Below are 7,373 nucleotides of genomic sequence, written 5' to 3'. Positions count from 1 at the left end.
CTGGGTGAAGGAATGTGTCACCCCAAAGAGGGGCTGCCCTCCACCCCTTCTCCACTCCTCCTCCTGCCCCCTCCTGCTCCACAAATAAACAAGGAGGTGCTGACAGCTGTCAGGTTTGGCCAGAAGACTTTTGACAGAAAATTGAAGCCCCTGCTGTGAGGAGGGTGAACTGGGGGGGCTGTGTGCTTGCACAGCAGCCAGGAGTGTGGCCAGGCTGAGGAGGCTGCATTTTTAAAGAAAAGTCAAATACCAGTCTGATGCTCACCTGAGCAGGGGGAGCTGGGAAAGCCCAGCCCAACATTTCCTTTTCTCTCCTTTTCTTTCCGTGAAGTAACTCATACGTAACATCTGGCATTCATATTTTCTTTCCTTCACATGCACGGCAGAAACCCTGGTGTGAGTCATGTCCATTTAAATATGGAAGCACATCATAAAACCTAATGGAGAGTCCAAGAGGTGAGCTTTTATGTGGCTAAAACTCATAGAGAGGTCAAGATTGTTTGGTTTAAACATGGGGGGTCATTCTGTTCGTGAAGGTGGTCCTCTAAATCTTTAGAAAGACTTGTTTGCTCAGCGCAAGAGCTCAGCGCAGCATCCTGTGGTTTTAGTGTCTGGCTCCTGCCGGCACCGCAGCACTCCCTGCCTAAATGGAGGGGAAACGTGGGGCGTGGGCAGTATTCTGCAGCCATGGGGAGCCCACGACCTTGTGCGGGGATCCCCAGCCAGCAGCACAAGTGGGAATTGGGGCTGTAGTGGCAATGTGTTTCGGGGTTGTTACCTTGCTCACAGCAAAAGGCAACAATGATCACGCTGCTGGTCTTGCAAGGCCAGGGGAGCTTGGCATTCACCCGTTGCCTGTAAAACCCAACATGTTTTATGGGACAGGGAAGAGGAGGAGTGTTAACAATTCATTTATCCTTGTTAAACTCTGTTTTTGTTTTATGGGCTCTGAAATAATTTTTGGTGACCATTTATTACTACTTTATTGTTTGGTTTATTGTGACTAAGCACGCAATAAAACAACCCTTCTGCTCAGGACTGGCATAAAGATGCTGTTTGATCTCTGAATTCTTTTGCCTGGTGTACATTTGTTTGAGTCAAAACAAGGCATCTGCAGCCTGTTTGGGGTCAGACAGTCTCTGCCTGTCTTGTCCCAGTGACTATACCAGCCATGGGTATGAGTGAGTCCCAGCCTGGGGAAACAAGGACAGGATCTGCCCCTCTGACACTGGAATAGACCAGTCGGAGCTTCAGGCTCCTCTTTGCTCATCCCCTGGATGGCAATGATTTTTGACTATAAGCAAACAAGTAATTCAGGATTACTAACCCTGGATTATATAAATGTGGATGCTCAGTGTAACAAGTATCACATCCAGCTCTCTCTTCAGCTCAGTCTTGGTTGCAGCAGGCACCAGAGTAGATCTATCCCATGTCCTCAGACACCTGCTCCAACCAATGGCTGCAGATTTAGGATGCAGTTAAAATAATGACAGCCAGAGGCAAAGTCCCTGACAACTTAGAGGCATTTAGCACTTAGGGTCTGCTCTGTGGTCCTCCTGCCCCCGTCTTGTTTCCATTACCATAACAATATCTCTGTTTACTGCTGGTGACCCTGGTCATCTAAAGCTATCGTGCCAAGTGTCTTGACTAATATAAACCCCATCCTCAGCTGTCTTTTGAATTTTCCACTATTTAATCCCCAGTTGTCAAGTTGGCACTGGATTGGATGATGGTAGCCTACACAGTCACCTCCCAGACTGAAGAGGAGGTGATGGTCCCTGCTCGAGGCTCTCCCTCTGTCCCTGGGTTCTGCCTTAGTGCTGTATGGCCACAGGGGTCAGTGCAGCCAGGGTTTGGTGTGGGACCAACCTTTTAACAGAGTCAGGGAGCAGTGGCTGGTACCCAGGCAACCAATCCACATATCTTGCTCCTGACCCCAAAGTATGGGGTCATCAGAAGCTGGACAACTCCCCTTGCTCTTGGGATCATGGGGATGCCTCTTGCTCCCTTCTTGAAGACCTAAGAGACAAACAATACCCACATCTCACATCCACCTGATGTGTATCTGCTGTGCGTATGTTTATCCATTACCTGCCAGGCTGCTCCTGAGGAGAGCAAAGCAAAGCTGGGTTTCTGCACTCTGGCTAATCTGGGGTTTCACCTCTGCTGAAAACACTGAAGTGCTTGGGAGAAGGTGCAATTTCATTTAACGTTGCTCTGTCCTGTCTCTTGCTGCTTCCTGCCAAGAAACTGTCAGTTCCAACCGAGCTTCCCATTTGCTTGTTCTTTGCCATACCATGAAGTCTGGGCTCAGTTTGTAGCTCCTATAACTGCAGGAAAACAAATCCATCCTGCCCTTGCAGCCAGGGCTGTGCCTGAACTTCCCAGGGCCCTGAGTTTTGCTACTCCACTATTCCTTCTCTGCCATCCTTGCCCTTACTTGCTGCCAAAAGGCAGAGAAAATGGGATCTAATGCTAATAAGCAGTCCAGGTCAAGGTCTTGTTTGAATCAAAAATGGCCCCTGTCCAGTCTGACTTGCAGCCTTTTGCCTTGCCAAACCTGAGAGAAGTGGGAAAGAATTTGTCAGACCAGGCTGCTTTTAGACCTGGACTTGTCTAGCAAGGAGACAGGCTGCAGGACACTGACACCAAAGCCCCATTGCTTTTCTGAGGAGGGCACAATGACAGAATTTATGTGGTTCCCTCCGTGCTGTTCCCCTGTCACTGGGTCTTCTGCTCTTTTTTCATTTTCAGGTACAAGCTCTGCTAGTGCTTTCAAGGGGTTTCCATGCAGGTCTGGCAGAGACGCTGCCATATGTTTTTCATTTTGATAACTCCCCTATGGTGTCTGTTATCACCCAAGTCTCTATTAAGATTTATTCCTGTTATTGTAGCAGTCGTTTTCCCCAGTACATGTGCATTGTATTTGGAGAGAGTCATAACCACTCTCCACATCCAACAGATGCTGTAGTCAGAGCGACTCCTGCTTCCATTTACCAGACCTTTCTACTAATATGGGATTTCACCAATAACCACAAGTGCTGTTCACTCCCCAAGATTTCCGCACTGTCATTTCTTGACTGTGTTAGTGGCAAAACACCACTCAGAGCTCCAGTCCTCGGAAAGCAAAGGTTTGGCTTGGCTTTGCTTTTAATGCACTTTCCCTTTCAAAGCAGTGAGAGACTCCTGTTCCCAATGTCTGGAAGGCTGAGCAAGAATGAGCAAGTCTGTCCTGGGGTGGGCAGTGGTCATTGTGAGAGGGGAAAAAGGCTCTTTCCCCTCTCTTGTAGGATTTGATGAGGGCATGTTGGGGTAGGGCATGGGATTTGTTGGGCCTGGTATATGGATTTAAGAGGCCAAAGTCTTGGGTGGGGCTGGATGCAGTTAGGAGGGGTCAGGCTTTACTAGCATCAGTTTGGCAGTGCCCCACTGCAGCTCTGCCTTTTGGCAGGAGAATATGAAAGAGATGTCCCCCCTCCCCAGGGGCTGGCAGCAACCCTGGCCCCAAGGCTGCTTTGTCCCTATCGCAGACAGAAGCACAACATGGGCTCCCTTAGCGAGGCAGCCTGCCTGCAGTATCCACAGACCCTTCCAATTTGCCCCTCTTTCATCCCGTAGCAGTTTGTTCAGCTCGTACGGAAGAAAGGAGCTCCAAATGCTTTCCGGGCCTAATAATATCCATCAAAGCATTTCCAGGGCTGAGGCGAGGATATACACTGCAGCACGCAGAGCAGGAAATGGGCTCGGGTTTTCCAAAGCTGCCTCTTCCAACCAGAGCAAACCACAAGATCACGGGAGGACAAGAGCGCTGCGCTTGTGGCTTTGTTTGCCCCAGAAGGAATTGATTTGATGAGAAAGGAAATTGGCTTTCTTTAATCTGTCCTTGTGCTAATTCCGCAGAGGAAGGCGTGAGCATTGGCAGTTCCTGAAACTGAACCACCCCTCAGTGCCAGCCGCTTCGTGCTATTTGCAGGGATGGTGGTGTTTCCCAGGCCGTGGCCCACAGGAAGTGCCTGTGGACCGCTGCGAGCCATGCATGGGGGAGGTGGAGAGCCCTCACCTCCAGGGCCAGTGGCCCTACAGGGACAGTTGCCAGCACATCTCCCAGCACAGCTCAGGCCCCAGGTGTCTTATGGGTCCCCTTACACATGTGCCTTTCTCAGGTCACAGGGATCCCACTACTGGCTTCACCAGGGCCAGGTTTTCCCCAGCAAAAGCCGTGAGGAAGGAAACAGCTGTGCTGCTTCTCACCTCTGGGGAGCCTGACTGTGCACCTTCAAATGTGTTTTCCAGACTCTGAGCCCAGTAGGACAAGAAGGAGGATGTTTCTTATGCAGCAGCCGCTTGTGTGAGAATGGGTTAGCTTCAAACAGCTTTTTGCATTAAAAATATTATATGAGAAAATCACAAGAAATTTAAAAAATCCTCATCAATGTGGATTCTGGAATGGTTCCAGGCTGGTGTTTCAACTGAAAAAGGGGAAATGGAATTAATGAGTAGGAAGAACAGGAGCTGACTTAAGATGTCATCAGAGAAGAGCTAGAAATGGTGCAGTGTTGCTTTGTACAACAAAACCTAAAAATACAATAAATAAATTATACAAAACCTAAGCCAGATTGTCCTGGATCCTTTTCAATGCCAGACAGCTCTCCAAAGGTGACTAGACATCATCACTGTTGTTTGCACAGAAGGACACTGAGATGGAAACAGCAAAGGGATTTAGATGTGCCAAGCAATCCTGGGTACCCCTTGCTGAACTTGTTTGAGGCATCACAGAGGCAGGGTTGGGAGCTCTGAGGCTTGCTCTGCTCTGCTTCACCATGCTTATTTAGTAACACGTCATTGCCCTTCAAAGGTCTTGTGCAGGGATTACAAAGCATATTGTAAGGGTTTTCCTTAAGGGCTGCTGAAGTCCCTGCCCCTTCCTTTCCCTGAGATGCCTGTTAAGGGGTGCCAGGTGTCCAGCCAGGACTCTGCAGGCAGGAGCACATAGGGTGCAGGGCACATCATTTCTTCAGGCAGGGCTGGTCACCCTTCCAGCTGGTCTCTGTGCCTGGCAGGCTCTGACTGCAGTGCCTGTCTGCTGCAGCAGCCTTGGGCTCCAGCAGAGACAAACTGCCTGTCCTCAGCACCTTCAGCAGGGCATCTGCCTGGGTGATGGGTGTCAGAGCAATGGTCTGGAATCCTCAAAATCCTTCTGCCTGGGGAGAGGGGATGTCCTATCAGTAATACTGGTGTGGCTTTGCAGGTGGGCAGAAGGCACCACCACTCCTGCCTCACCTGCCCCATCACAGCACTCTCAAAAGGGACAAGGTCTCCCACAGGGCATGAGGAAGTAGAAAGGGGAGCTGAGAGCCGTGGACAGGCCACAAAATCCCTTAGGAACAGGCACATCCACAAGTGGGCAAAGTGGATGGAAAGGAGAAAGGACAAGTCTGGCAGAAGCATCTCTGCTTTTTTGCAGACAAACATGGGCTCCAGAAAGGGTCCTGGGCTCATCTTCAGGTCTGGTCTCTGCTCTCAGGGACTGCGCTCTGCCATATGACTTTAACATGTGTGATCTGCCCTCAGTGGCAGTGCAGAGCCTGCTGCCTCTCAGCTGGACACGATCCAGAGGGTTCAGCTCCAGCACTGACGCAAGGAGAAAAATCTCCATGATGTAGCCAGTTTTTATGCTGGATTGGGTTTGAAGAAGCAGCTGACATTGGCTGAAGTATCCATTCTTTATGGCCTTTGGGTTAAGTTTCCAACATGTCCAGTGTAACACCCAGCAATGCAGGGAGAGGATTTATCCCAGTGGGATCTCCTGTGGATTGTGCAGCCTCCCATTAGCATGCTGAGCCCTGCGGTTTGTAGTTTGTGTTCATTTGTTTGTGCTAACATACTGTGTTATGTTAGTGATTAATATATATCATCATCTGCCACACCAAACCCCATGAAAACATCTGAGCTCCAACACAAGTGATGTCAATCTGTTTGCTATGACAGGAGACAAGGTAGAACAACAAGGAATGTCTGGGCTATTTTACTGGCCTAATAGAAAAGGAGAAAATGTCTTGCAAGGAAAAAAATCCTTACAGGACGGTCTACAGCAACTGCAGCCAGGCAGCTTTGGGGGACACCACATCTCATGACAGTGACTGAGCTCTGCAATGACCCCCCATGCAAGGACAGTGCTCATCTAACTGCAACCTCTTGTGGGATGGAACCATCTGGGTCCCCCTGTATGAAAGTGAGCCCACACACAGACAACCTGTATGGCCACAGCAGCTCTGCTGGCACACAGCACCTATGTGGGTCAGGCCTCAGCGACTGCATCCAAATGAGAACCAGGCTTCCTTTAGCCAAAATAAATGTCTGCACAGGATGCTGCAGTGGCACTGAGTGAATATAAACCTTCGGTGCAACGACCACAACCTAGTTGTGGATAAATGCCTGACCTTCCCTCTAGCGACACGGCTGCAAGTGGATGGCTTGAAATCAGCTCTGGCTCCACAGAAAGGATCTAGCAAGAAGCAGTGAGGCAGCTGCTTTCCCTTTGGATGCAGATAGCAGCAGTGTCCTCCTGTGCTCTACAGGAATTCTCACCCCCTCTTCCCTAAATTTGTGCTGCAATAACAAAATGCACTTCAACTAAGCCTTTTTTGGCACCTCAGTTCTCCAGGGCGTGGGGGCAATCCTTTCAAACTAAGAGTGCCTCATTCCCCTGTAGCTGCAGCCCCCATTTCCCTGCACCCAGGGAACACAAGCAGTTGGGCAAGAGCTTCGTCATCCATGATGGGGCCGGGTGAAAGTGAGGAAAGGGCCAGGCAGGGGGGATAGGCACTAATTCTCTCACACCTATTAGCAGCAGATGTGTGTGTCATCTCCAGGCAGCAGAGTAGCATCCCCATACAGAGCTTTCTCACAGCATTAATGAACAATAATGAGGACAGGAGTGACAGAGAGTGACTGGTTTTAGAGGTAGCTCCTGATGCACTCAAAATCAGACACGCAGGGGTTGCTCCTGGTGGAGCTCCAAGCAATGACCCCAACTGTCAGGTCCCCTTCCCCAGGCCACCCCGGGAGCTCTCAAGGGAACTCTGCATTCTGGGGCGGGGCGAGGGTCCCAAAAACTTTATAGCCCCAAACTGTGGACCACACAGGGCAGCTGCACTGCAGGAGAGCATGGATCTCTATCTCACTGGAGAAGCACGAGCAGTTGTCAGAGTGGGGGCCTGGGGGTGGGGAGGGGGAGAGCAAAAGAAAAAAGAGGGGAAAGAGAGAAACTCCACCGGCTGTGTGCTGGGAGAGAGTGGCTGACAGTTTTATTTCTGAGAATTTCCCCGTGCGTGATCTCTACATTGGGATCTGCAGGCAAGTGACCCTGTAAA

This window comes from Aphelocoma coerulescens, chromosome 15 (assembly GCF_041296385.1).
Source record: "Aphelocoma coerulescens isolate FSJ_1873_10779 chromosome 15, UR_Acoe_1.0, whole genome shotgun sequence".
NCBI lineage: Eukaryota > Metazoa > Chordata > Aves > Passeriformes > Corvidae > Aphelocoma > Aphelocoma coerulescens.
The sequence above is the reverse complement of the archived record's forward strand: the minus strand, read 5'-3'. Positions refer to the sequence as shown.